This window comes from Rhopalosiphum maidis, chromosome 1, assembly GCF_003676215.2.
Source record: "Rhopalosiphum maidis isolate BTI-1 chromosome 1, ASM367621v3, whole genome shotgun sequence".
Taxonomy (NCBI): Eukaryota; Metazoa; Arthropoda; class Insecta; order Hemiptera; family Aphididae; genus Rhopalosiphum; species Rhopalosiphum maidis.
The window spans coordinates 68,567,724-68,581,201 of NC_040877.1; the positions used below are offsets into that span (position 1 = coordinate 68,567,724).

The following is a 13,478-nucleotide window of genomic DNA, read 5'->3' on the forward strand; positions in this document are numbered from 1 at the left end:
GATCACGTTCAAAGGTGAAGTCATACCACCGTCGCCGAATTTGATTTTCGGAAAAAAAAATACGCACACTCCTTTTTAGTAAAGATCCCGCGCGAACAGAGCAAATGAAAAATAAAAGAAATCCATTTTTCATGATGTTCTTCGTGTTCTGTGCTCTTCTTCTTCTCCTCCTCCTCCTCCTCCTCCTGCTCATTCTTTCCTTTACTCGCGCAAAAAAACATATACGTTAAACGCGTATTATATATATATACACATACATATTATGTACTTACTCTTTGGTATGCGTCGAACACTACATCGGAGCGCTTTTAACATTTATTGCGGGCGATTTTTCTCAGAGGGCATTATTATTATACACACCTATATAGTCGTTTGTAAATCCCTGTGTGTGGAGTATATTTTTAACATTCGAAGTACACACTCGAAAACCTGTCCCTTTTTTTTTAAAACTTCGTTATTAGACTTTATATACAATCTGCGCGTGATACTACGTCTGATCGGCGGCGGACAAACCCGTATAACAGTGTAGTGTGGTCCTCATCGTCGACATTATTTATTAAAAAATAGAGCATTTTTATGGGCTGTATCTGTTGCCACCAAAAGTATACCTTAACTTATTTATCAGCCAAATTATATTTGATGTATTACCACGGTTTCATCGAAACCATTTTCTAAATTATTAAATTTAATTAAAAGTCGTTATACCGTGATATGGTTATAGACATAAATTATTATTTACATCTTAAACATTTTATACTGTATATATGTTATACTTGACCAGTATATGATCATATAAAAATAAATAATAATATACTGGTTTTTTCAATATTTTATAACAGCGGTTTCCAACCCACGGGTCGCTGCCTACTTGTGAGCCGCCGAGCCGCGGCTGCGTAGAACAACGTTAGGAATATGAAAATTGGCTTACAACAGTCAACAAGTATACAACTATACGGAAAAATCTGTTAACTAATCAGCTTCAGGTGTTCGTCTATCATACGTACAGAAGACGACTTGGGGAAATGGAAATTTCCCCATCCCACCCGCCCACCGAAATGTATGTGTTATTTTAGCAAACCGAAATTTGTATATTTAAAGTGAACAAAATATAATATACAGTTATATACGATTTCATAATATCGTATTTTTCCATGCATTGTGTTCTCATTCAATACAATGTCAAAAATCACCGAAATCGACAAAAATTTAAACTTTTTACACGATTTTTCATCAAACGATTTGTTTTTTAAAAGTTCCGAAAAAATTAACGACGATTTTTCTGGCAAAAAGAAGCTCGCCGTATAACTTTAGTTCCAAGGTTCTGAGGTTCGTACCTCACACCAATAAAATATCGATAATCTAGTCTAAATGGTACTTTGAATAACAGGTCGATCTACGATTTTTCCAAAAACTACCGAATGATGGTTTCATTAAACGCGTAAAAAAATATTACAGACACACATACCTTGATATTTTTCAAAGAAACACAATCAAGCGCAATATAATATATGAAATAATATAATTCAGTTTACTATATTTTTTTTTTCATTTTTCTGTTCCTAAAAAGTATAACAATTTATTGCTATCCATTTTTTTTATAAGAATTTCGCTTTGGCTTGTTACAGCTCGCTTCGTACTATATATACAACCGTATTATTTTTTATTGGACGTTTTCGTAGTAAAATATTCATCTGGTATGCGATTTACTTTTCATTTCAAGAAAATTGCGGAAGACGTCCTAAATTTACTCGGTTACTTTACTTCGTATAATGAGTATACATTTGTATTTCAAGTTTCGGTTTTTTTCGTTAAAAATATAACTTATTCAGATGGCACACGAATTAAAATATATATAACAAAAATGACGTAATTTCAGTATAATGCACAGAAGAAATCGTTAAAAATGACGTTCAAGGGACCAGGAAAAATAAGTCATAATAACCGGTAGCCATTTAACAATCAAAATTTGAAAAAAAAATTATTAAAATAGGTACAGTAAATATAATGTTAACTCAAATCATAAATATTATTAAAAAATAATTTATTTTCATTGCATATCATTATTAATATTATCCATTACATATTTAAACAAATAACCTGTTATTTTTATCTGATCTTATATTATCAATAACCTTAATATAATTTGACAATTTAAAATTTTACCTTATCTTGATATTTTTTAATTCGATATTGTCCATAGGGTATTACGACGTACTCATAATATTTATTATAAATGTTGTATATTTATCTAAATTTACATATATCATACATTAAAATATTTTATTTCATAAAAATATAATATTAAAACCGATTAAACTTATACATTAATTAACATTGATCAACAGTATATGTGATACAATTAACATAAACAATGTAAAAAGGAGACCATTCGGTAAAGCGGATTCTCAGACTACTGGCGCTTACTCAGCTACTAAACTTTTAAGATAACAGGTCTCTGGACCAATTGCTTTTAAGGCGATGGAAGATGTTTGATACAGGGAGACGCGCGGGAGATTTCATGTCATTAACGAGAGTGTTAAAGTGGCTTAATAATTTCGAATGGAATGTTTTGAAGTGGTTTTTACAAGTTCACTGACTGTTTAAATATTATGTAATACAATACAATCTATAGCGATGTAGTGTAGAAATTTTTTTATAAAAAATATACGAGTTAGTCCCCCGCAGCTTTCTATTAATTTCCCCAGACATATCGCGGGCGTATATATTATTAATAACGTTAATTAATTAATTTAAGAAAAATGAATTATTATTATTATATCGACCGTGACGTATATATTTTAATGAGAGTAATAATTCATTGTACCTCCCTACTATATATATATATTTAATCACGCACACGCGCACACCCCCATTATCACAACGTGTACCAAAACATCGTAAAAAGCCATTTCACAAACATACTATTATTATTATTTCTCTTAAGCGCCGTTCAGATAAATATTTTAAATATGATAGTCTGTGGCGTCAGCACCGATGATATAACATAATAATATAACATATTTTATTCACGCAACCGAGACTTCTACGCCTACTTATTCACACGGCGAGGGTATTACAAATTTGATCTGACAAAAGTGGTGGGATTGAATAAAAACTGATATAATAAACGCAATTTTTTCCACACGAAATTCTGAAGACGCCGTACCTATATTATTGCAGAGACCATAAACCTACGACCACGCTGGCCACGTTTTAATCGTACGCAAAAGTATTATTAATTTCATCGTTTAATCTTGTATTTAATGAAAAAATAAATAGCGAAACTAGTTATTTATTATTTTAAAAAATAAAGCTACAGAATATAAAAGTTTGGAACTAACATTGCTTTCAATAATAATATTTTGTACCTTTTAAAAAAGTGGCTCTTTCCAAGTAAACTCATAAATATTCGCGTTAACAAACATTTTATGTAAGAGCTTAATATTTTCAACAGTAAATTATTTCAAATCATAACAGATAAATAATCCATTGTTGGATGAAGCTAATGCTGCTTGTGTTTCATTAAAACATTCAATGCTAACAAAATATAAAACAGATATTAAAAAAAGTAAGTAAATTTTTTAAATTTCCCATTATCCTGAGAAAAAACGTGCATTTTTTTGAAACTTTATTATTATAAACTCAAAAAAAGTTCACTACCCGTGCTATATATCTATACCAACTATACGAGTACTTACACATGTTGTGAGGCGAGTTCGTACACTGCACGTTCTCACCATTTCGAAAATTATGAAAACAAGTTCAACTCCACTCACAACGGGGTACATCGTGTATGTGTGTACACTGTTTGTGCACATATATGCGTATGTGTGTGTCTGTGTGTAAGTTCACACGCTTTTATGTTATTTATTTTATTTTTTTTTTTTTTTTTTTTGAATTTATATATTGTGTGCGAGCAGTTGAAAATTATGTTAAAGAGAAGAAAAAAAACATTGTGTGGTTTTAAGTAAGAATTTTTTTTTTTATGTTTTATTTCGTTTGTTACGTGATTTTTATTCATTTTTTATGACTGCCAACGACCTCAGATAAAAAAATAAATTAGTAGCAATTATTACGACATATTATATTATATTATATTAGTACGACATAGAGTATACATAAACGCATAATGGGAAAAACGAAATCGTGACTTGGTAGAAATTTAATATAAAATTCGTATTGTTGTAAACGTTCAAAGCACATTGCGTGCGACAGAAAAAGAGGAAAAAACTCGTCGGAAACGCGTGGAATGAATTTTTGTTCCGTTTCGTTTTATATTCTCCTATAATATACGCGTCTGAAAATCACAAAATTTTATTCACCACGCACGCCATCGTATAATGTTTACCCCGCGACTATTTTTCGACAACAGTTGTGATACAAGTATATAACGATAATTAAAAAATCGATAACACTCGGACCGTCCGCCATCGTACTGTACGATATTCGCAATTCACACAAATATATACTGGTGATTCTTTTTTTAAATTTTTAAATTTTTAATGTCAAAAATATATTTTTAATTTCATTTTCTTCTGTGAATGCATTACGCATAACAACCAAATTTATATTTAACTAGTACTTTAATACATCTGATTAACTAATCAAGTCCTGACCTTAAACCTACATTATATACTTAAATATTGCCTTTTAAAATTCGATTTTTTCACACATCGAATTCTCAAAAAAATATTCTACTGAGGACTACAAAATAAAAATTACATGTTTCTATCATAAATTGTATGAAGATTAAAATAATAAAAATTATAACATTGTGTAAAAAAAATATTTTAAAAAACTTAAATACTTTTCAAGATGATGAATGTTATTACTGTTGAAAAAATGACCCAGTGGCCAGTGCAAAAATATACATCGAGCATACACATTAAAATATTTGGAATTTATTACGAGGTTTTCGCATTAAATTTTTATAAGCACATTGCAACATCGTTTTTCTTCGTTTATCCACCATTCGGTTTGTGAGCCATCTTAAAATAATATTGTTTATTATGCGCTTTTATAATCTCAACCAATTACGTGCTATTCGTTCAATTATTTTTTTATATTATAGCGTATATTTTTTTAGTACAAATATAAACAATATTAGTAATTTACAAAGCTTACTCGGAAACTTCCAATTCGTAAAATATACGTCCATAATTGGACAGTGGCGTGGCGGTATAAGCTACCTAATCGAACGATGACCGCCGCTGAGTTTTTAAGGGATGGTAGGTGCATAAGGCTAATAATTTAGTATTTCAGTATTTATTACGACATGTAGTTAAAAATATGATATTAAAGGTTTCTATTAAAGTTTTATCAAGTGGATGAGAAGGTGGTGTATTTAGCTTACCTGTAAATTTCCGATTTCCTATTCGTTCTAGTTTGTTTTCGTATCTGTACATGGAAATCATTTCTGGCCATAACAAAACATCTAACTAATATAATAATCCAATGAGTAATGATTTCTAAATACAGCGTAACGTCAACCAATGAGACTATGAGAGCAGCTGGTTATACTGTTTGATTGATGGTGAGATAGCTCAAATAAAAACCATTTGTCGTAAATTGATGTGGCGAAGAGAAAAAATATAAAACGAGTGATAGTAAATTTCAATAAGAAAAAAAACGTTTACTTTAACAAAAATTCAAAAGTCAAAACAAATTCACACAGTCATTGTTGGCTATCCCAGAGACAGAGTATAAGCAGCGTGATATGCCTTTTTAGATTCCATTAAAAGTTATAACTTATCAGTAGGTACCTAATAAAAATGTCCATTAAATTAATTTTATCTTATTAAGTTTGATAGATAATTTAATATTCTACAAAGTTATGAAAAAATAATGATTTTGAATTTTAAAAAAATGTCCAATCTTTTGATATATTTCGTCCACCATTGTCACATAACTAGCGCTACTACAATAGTACAACTGAAGTTCCAACAATAGGTATTTAATATTATTTTAAAAGAGATGAATGTATTTTAATTATTTTTCGATACGCTTTAGCCTGTATAGTCATATTATGATATTATTATGTAGTGCACATCACAACTGTGTAGATTTGAACAAAATACGGAGCTATCAGCATTAGATGTAATACTTACCCAAGTGGCTAAGTATACATCTTCATTGCTGATCCTGAATACGATATTTAAATATAATGCGTTAAAACAGTAGGTACGCGAAGTCACAATAGTTATACGGCAATGTGTAGTATTATATTAAAGATAATTACCACTTAAATTTATTTATGAGGTCTTATTCTTTAGCAAAGTCTACAGTATTAAATCGATACGTAACATAAGACGACGTGAATAAAATATGATCAATATTGGCCAGAGTTGTGCGATTCACGTTTAGTCCAATTAGTTACTTATCCGAATAATTGCGGACCGACTTTTTCATTGTTGTTTTATAACAAGTAGGAAGTCAATTTTTAAACAGTTAAATTTATTGATTGTTCAGTTTTTATACACATTAACATTATAGAGTTCTATACAATAGTGTTTCTCAACTTTTTTATTATGGCGATACACTGTTAAAATATTTCATACTCTGCGGCACAATAAAAAAATAAGAAAAATTAGTAATATTTAATTATAATTGACAATGGTGAAATAAAAAATAACAAAGAAAAAATTTAACATAAAAATAATGATAAATTTCGAGAGGTAGCAAATAATTTATTTTTAATATATAATATCATAGACATTATATCATATACCTAGTAATTTCTGTTAATCATATTATAAAAAATGATTGTATATTTTATGTCGTTATTAATATACTTCACGACAAATTTGGACTTATCCGGCGACACACTAGTCGAGAAACACTGCTATATAAAATCATCGAATTAAAGTAAACATTTTAACCTGCATATCCGATGTATTTTTATTATGTCAAACATAATATTTTAACTAAAAATAGCTTCCCTATAATATTGAAACAATCGACCGGATTTTGGTTTGTTTTTAAAACTATAGTCAAAGTTCTGTTTTATGTCTTATGTCGTTCATTCATAAACTTACACGTCTCAACTTTTATATAACTATTTATTGATGTCCACGGTCTACCGATATTGTTTGAATTTTAATGACATCCATAAATTTGAACAAGGAAAAAAACAATAATCACAATACGCGGGCAATACCGTAATTAAATAAAATTAAATTTTTGTAATACTAAATAAATACGGCAGACGCCGGAAAACGTTTAAGATTTAATTAAAGAAAAATAAAGACCTTGTCTTAAGTTAATAGATACTTGATTTACAGTTATATTGTTTTCCTTGAAAAATAAAACACTCTTTTGATATATTTAAAATTGAAATATGATAATATTGTTTACACACGCGCACCTGAAATGGATATTACGAGTAGGTAGGTGTATTTGTTTCGCTTACTCTTCGTGCCAGAACTATATTGAATTTCGTAAACCAGCATCGAATTTAACAATGTATGATTTAAGTCTTATTCTTTTCAAATATAAAAACACCAGATTTCCGAACAGTACATACGGTCTTTTTTTAGTTTCGGTGCTTCACAAGCCACATAATATATATTTAACGTATAACTCAATACACAATATCGTAGGTACGTGTAATATATATTTCGTGCATCACATACATAGATAGACACAAAAAATTTGATACGTTGGTTTGAACGGGTGTATGTACACGAGTATTTTTTACCCCTTCCACACACAACCCTTCACAAAAAAAAAGCTCACAAAATCTCTTCCGCATTAAACTTGATATTATAATATTTACGGATAAACAGTTTTATTCAAAAATCGTCCAACGCGTACGATACTATAACGTAGTATGCAATATTATGCATACATATAGAGACTGAGTGATTCACCTCCAAGCATACTCACTTACGTTTTTTTTCATTTATTAATAAATTTATTAAAATTCTGATCTTTGGAATTTGTAATTACACTTTAAGACCATATTTCAAAATTCTTGAAATTTTTGTGTTACTTAAGTAATTTCTTGTGGAGATACAGACTTCCGTTTTTCAAACGACGACTTTTCTACTGCATATTATTTAAGAGATAATTTTTCTGAAAATGTTGACGCATCTAATTAAAAATTCGAACTAGTAGTTTTTCAATTATTTAAATGTGTATATTATAAGTATAATATTATACTTAAAATTGTTTTTCGGAAATAAAATAGATTAATAATCTAATTTAGTATTTATTATACTAAGACCATTTTTATAAATTGTAAATATTTATATATTAATATTATCATAGCCGATAGCTCTCATGTTTTCCAAATACATTATCATATACCTATTATCCTTGGTACACAAAATTAAATAAATTAAAAACTATTCGTTTGAATTTTAATTTTGATACGTCAATATTATTACAATTAACCAATTAAGGTAATTGTCATTTGAAAAACAAAATTATGCATCTACACAGGATACTCTAAGTAGGACAAAAAATATAAAATCTTTGAAAACATTGTCTTTAAGTATACTTGAAAATTCTAAAAATTTTGAATAACTGCATTATTTTAGGTTAAAATGTGAGCGAACATACTTGGTGAATTATCCTGTATATGATGATGTTATAGTAAATTATTAGTATAAGTATTATATTATAAAATGTATTTATTTTATAATTTTTTTTTATATTATAAACTTCAATTACAGTATAGATAACAGTTTAAGTACAGCTATTTAATTATTATTTACATTTTTAATATATATTATTTTTTAGTTAGGTATATTATATTTGCATGACAGGATAATTTAGTATACTACGATTGAGTGACAGTATGATCAGATTCGTGTAGGTGGGATTGTAATGATACTGAGGAGTGAGATTACCAAGTAATATATATAATTTCTATTATCGTTTCCCAGTTCTCTCACAGATAACCATTGGACTTAACTTAAAATACGGTGATGAATTTGCCGGTTATGACAACAATAAACATAAAATTTATGCATATCGTATGACTTTCGTAAAATCCGATGACTGAGTAGTATTCTGATAGCTCAAAAGAATTTTAGAAGATAATAAGAAACAACTAAATATTATTTTTAAGATTTTTCATTATTTTGTTTCTCATCTCTTCCGTTATAAACATTAAATGTTAAGTTGAATATGCATTTCGGGGCCAATGAAATTGTATTATTTTATACTACAACAAGTTACAACACATAATATATACACATATATAAAGAAGTAAACAGACGCTAAGAAAAATGCTACAAGCCATTGCCCGAAACAGTTATTAACATTTGTATAGTTATTTTTCCCTTGCTTTCCTCGCTAACTAGGACTCGAGGAATGATTTTACGTAAATAAAATGTAACGCTATTATGACTATTTTCAATCTAAAAAAAAAAACCTTAAACAAACGTTTACTTTATATCTCAATGCTCTGAAAGTTCAAAACATCCTTAGGCGTAAAAATTGATTTCTTTACACTGAAAGATTTATTATATTCAATTTAAAATCATTAATACTATTAAATCGTTATAACCTTTAATGAATAATTCAAAGTAATTCGTTTAAATCTCATAATTAAACAATATAAACAGTGAGTAAATATTAATAAATTATTTAATTTATTTCATAAATGAAATATTTTTTTTATATTATATACTTTCGTTTTGCTTAGAGTACAGCGTTCAAAGTAAACAGATTAAATAATTATAGAATAATTATAATATATATTAAATATAGTGTAGATATATACCTACTTGAGTTTAATACTCGCCAGTTGAAATATCTTATATAATATATTTTATAAATATTTGTTTTATATAGGTAGTTATTCAGAACAACTTGAGCAAACATACAATTGTAAATTATATGTCTTAAAATATAATAATGGTATTAAATAGTTTATTAAAAAGAAAGTTCTTCTTATAGTCGTGTTTCGCTTCAAAACATAATATTGTACTTAAATACTTAATATGTATACTTTAAGTATAAGACTGTAATATACTTGTAAGTAAAGCACGACTCTTTATTAGATCTCAAAATTAACTAAATTTGTATGCACTATCGCGGTAAGAAACTATAAAATATGGTTTTAAAATTTGGACTGAAGTCTGAAGGCGTTTTCGTTAGTAAAGAAAATTCAGAGCGAAATTCTTATTTTTTTAAGATTCTATTTATTACTACTTTATTTTGAGTGTTCCGTTTTAGAATCAAACAGATGCAAACAACAATCAAAATCTAAAAAAAAAAATCCTACAATCCCGTAAATAATTTATTATTTTCTCACTGCTTTTAAAAAATAATGGTAATTTTTTTAAAAGCAATTTATTATGCAATACATTTTATTATTATTTTAATACTACAATTTTCCTTTTGTTTATTTCAAAACTCAGTACATTCGTGAAATAATATATAAATATTAAATGTATATACGCGTGAAAATTATAACCAATCATAGATTATAATTTAAAATAATAATTATAATTTAATAATAACAAGTATTAATGGGTTGAATACTTAAATGTATACGAAAAACGTTGCATATTATTCTATATTCGTAGCTTTAGTGTAGTATAGAAACAACCTGTTGTGTTATCGTTAGGATTAGCGTTTCTATACTTACTAAACGTCTCATACGTGCAAATACACCAATACAATATTAATACCGTTTTTACGTTTTGGCTTGTAACTTTCAGGATGAGCTCATGCATTTATCTTTAAATTTCCATAATATAAGCTGTTTTCTTCAAAACTGTAAATGCGGAATGAATAAAATGTACATAAATCCTTGTGTACAGCAACAAAGAGTTAAAAAAAGTTAATTTTGAAATATACATATATTTAAAAAAACGTATAGTTTATTTCGATGATACAATATCATTCGATTAACCGATCAATTGTAAAATATAATCTTAATTGTTAGAAAATCATATACATATCTATATTTAAGGTTTTAAAATTATATGTCATAAAACTCGATACTAAAACATAATAAAGTGTTCGACTTTTCATCTAGTAAAATATTTATCATGTTAACTTGATTTTTATTTCTCTAAAATCTCATAAAATTTACTAATACATTTAATTTTATATCACAAATCAATAAGTTATATTGTCTATTATCCAGTCATTCATCACTACGTTCGCCGTGTATATAAAACACATTTTTTTGAATGTTACCAATGATACATTTCATCTCCATAAAATATACGGTTTCGTTTTAGTTATTTAAGTTAGTTTAACGGCTCGTTGTGTATTCTATACAGAGCTAGACTGTGTCTACACCTCATCTACCCTTGAATTCTATGCACTATATTGTAATATGCGTCCTTCACTACAATGACCACGCGATATTTATCCTATAATATTATAGTTACTCTCAAACGGTTATCTAATAGTTAGTGCTTATTCAAGCGTTCAGCGTTGCACTAATATCATAATATATTACTCGTATACTATAATGTCTTCCAAAAATTATAAAAAAAAAAACGAATTCAAAACTTAAAGGGTAAATAAATATTTCATTTTATTAATATTGTATTTTATAGCCAAAATATATTTCAATACTATGTACTTATTTAACTCAGACTATATAGATGAAGTTTGTTCAAATGAAGAGTCTTCACAAATAATACTTTTCACATGAACACTCAACATCTTTGTCAATGATGAAAAAATATATTTAAAAAAACACAGCGCATGTCTCTACATTTTTAGCGCCCAATAATCCCCTAGAGCCCGAGAGTCAACCGCATTATGATATTATGTAATGACGAGGCGCATAGTATCCGAAAAGCTTAACTTGCAAAAAAATAAGAATAAAAAAATCATAAATTAAAAATACTTTATTTAATAAAACATTAGATAATATAAAAATATGATTTTATGATTAAATTAGCTCAATACCTAACAAACAAATTAGCTATTAATGCTAGATAGTATAGCATATAATAAATTTAATGTTTGGACACTTACATTAAAATATGACCTACCTAATAAGCCCAAAATAATGATAATATCAAGAATATCACCTGTGAGATGCAAGGGCGTGCATTCCGCTAGATACTCTTTATATTTTACAGATTTTTATATTGAAATTGATCAGCGCTATTCTAAATCTCGACATTTTCAAAAACTTATAATGATAAATATGATAATTGTTTTATTTAAATTCTCCTATTAACTAAAGATATATTTACTTAACATATTTTTAAGTATGTACTTTAATGGTATTTTAAAATATTATCTTTTTGCATTGTGTACATATTATGTATTTGCATCTACTTGTTTTCATTTATGTCTTAAAGATAAAACGATCGATCATTAGAATTATTTTATATTTAGTAATGGTTTTTAAATCTCAAAGTATCTATCTATTGCAAGTGACTTTGATTATGGTTGGTTGGTTAAATTGTTTTATATTCTAATGAAAAACTGTTAAACGACGATCCTAACGTATATAATATTTTCAATATATTGTTATGTTATAAATATGGAGGAGGGTAGTAGAAGTTACTTACTTTGCAAAGCAATGTCCGGATGTCCGTCGATGGATTTTACGACGAAACGTCATCCGCGGGCCGAAATTAATATGATGACTATTGCAGTAGTTTCACACAAGGCGAGTGTTTTCTAACTTTGATGGACGGAGAACCACGCACAGTACAATATTAATGTATATTTACGACACTATCGCAGTGGAGATGGCGATGATGATGTATCGATATATTATACGTATTAAATCTTAAATCGTGTGCTATATTAAAAACAAATGGCGTATCTACGAGTATCGAGGTAGGTCGTGACAGACGCCGACCGAGCTGTACGACCACGTTAGACGGACTGCTCGCGCCGCTGCTTTCGGCTGAATTCGAAGTCGTTGCCGATGCCACCGCCGCCACTGGTTACCGGTGGCGTGCCGAGCGCACGCGACGCTTTGCGCTTTTCTCGGATAATTTAATTTTATAATAGTAATGCACCAAATGTCTAGCCGGAGACGAAAATAATTTTTATGCCAATACTTTTGTAAGATCACTTAGAATTTAAAATCTACCTCGACTTGAAGTCGCTTTACGACTTTAGAAGTCTACGATTGACGATTATTGATAATTATCATTATATTACATTATCAATGTCACATTTGATGCGTTTTTTCAGTTGTTGATTCCTGGAACCAATCAGTAATCAAACCATAATACGGTTATTGCGATTAAATATTAGACTAACTCTCCACAACCATCAGAAAGCGATCGAAACATGTAGAAATTGTTGCGTTTCCTGATTCCAATCCGGATATACATCATAAATTTCAATATAATCGATCACATTTTATGATCGAATTGTAGAAAACATTTTTAAAAAATAATGATTTAAAAAAATTTTAAAAATTATTTAAATTTATTATTTTGGTAAGTGTAAACAATTAACTTTTTCTAATTATGCAATAGTGTTTGATACAGAAAAATTAATTTTGAAATTTCAAAACTATCTGTGCAGTTAGA

The 13,478-nt window shown here is 28.2% G+C and overlaps 1 protein-coding gene across 1 annotated transcript in view; it reads right to left on the minus strand.

The window, feature by feature from the left end:
- LOC113558961 (MOB kinase activator-like 2) overlaps positions 1–12,801 on the minus strand; it is a 193,152-nt gene extending 180,351 nt beyond the window's left edge. The window contains exon 1 of the mRNA XM_026964553.1: positions 12,498–12,801. The gene's annotated coding sequence lies outside the window, so the exon portion shown is untranslated. The remainder of the gene's footprint in view (positions 1–12,497) is intronic.
- Between the last annotated feature and the right edge of the window lie 677 nt (positions 12,802–13,478).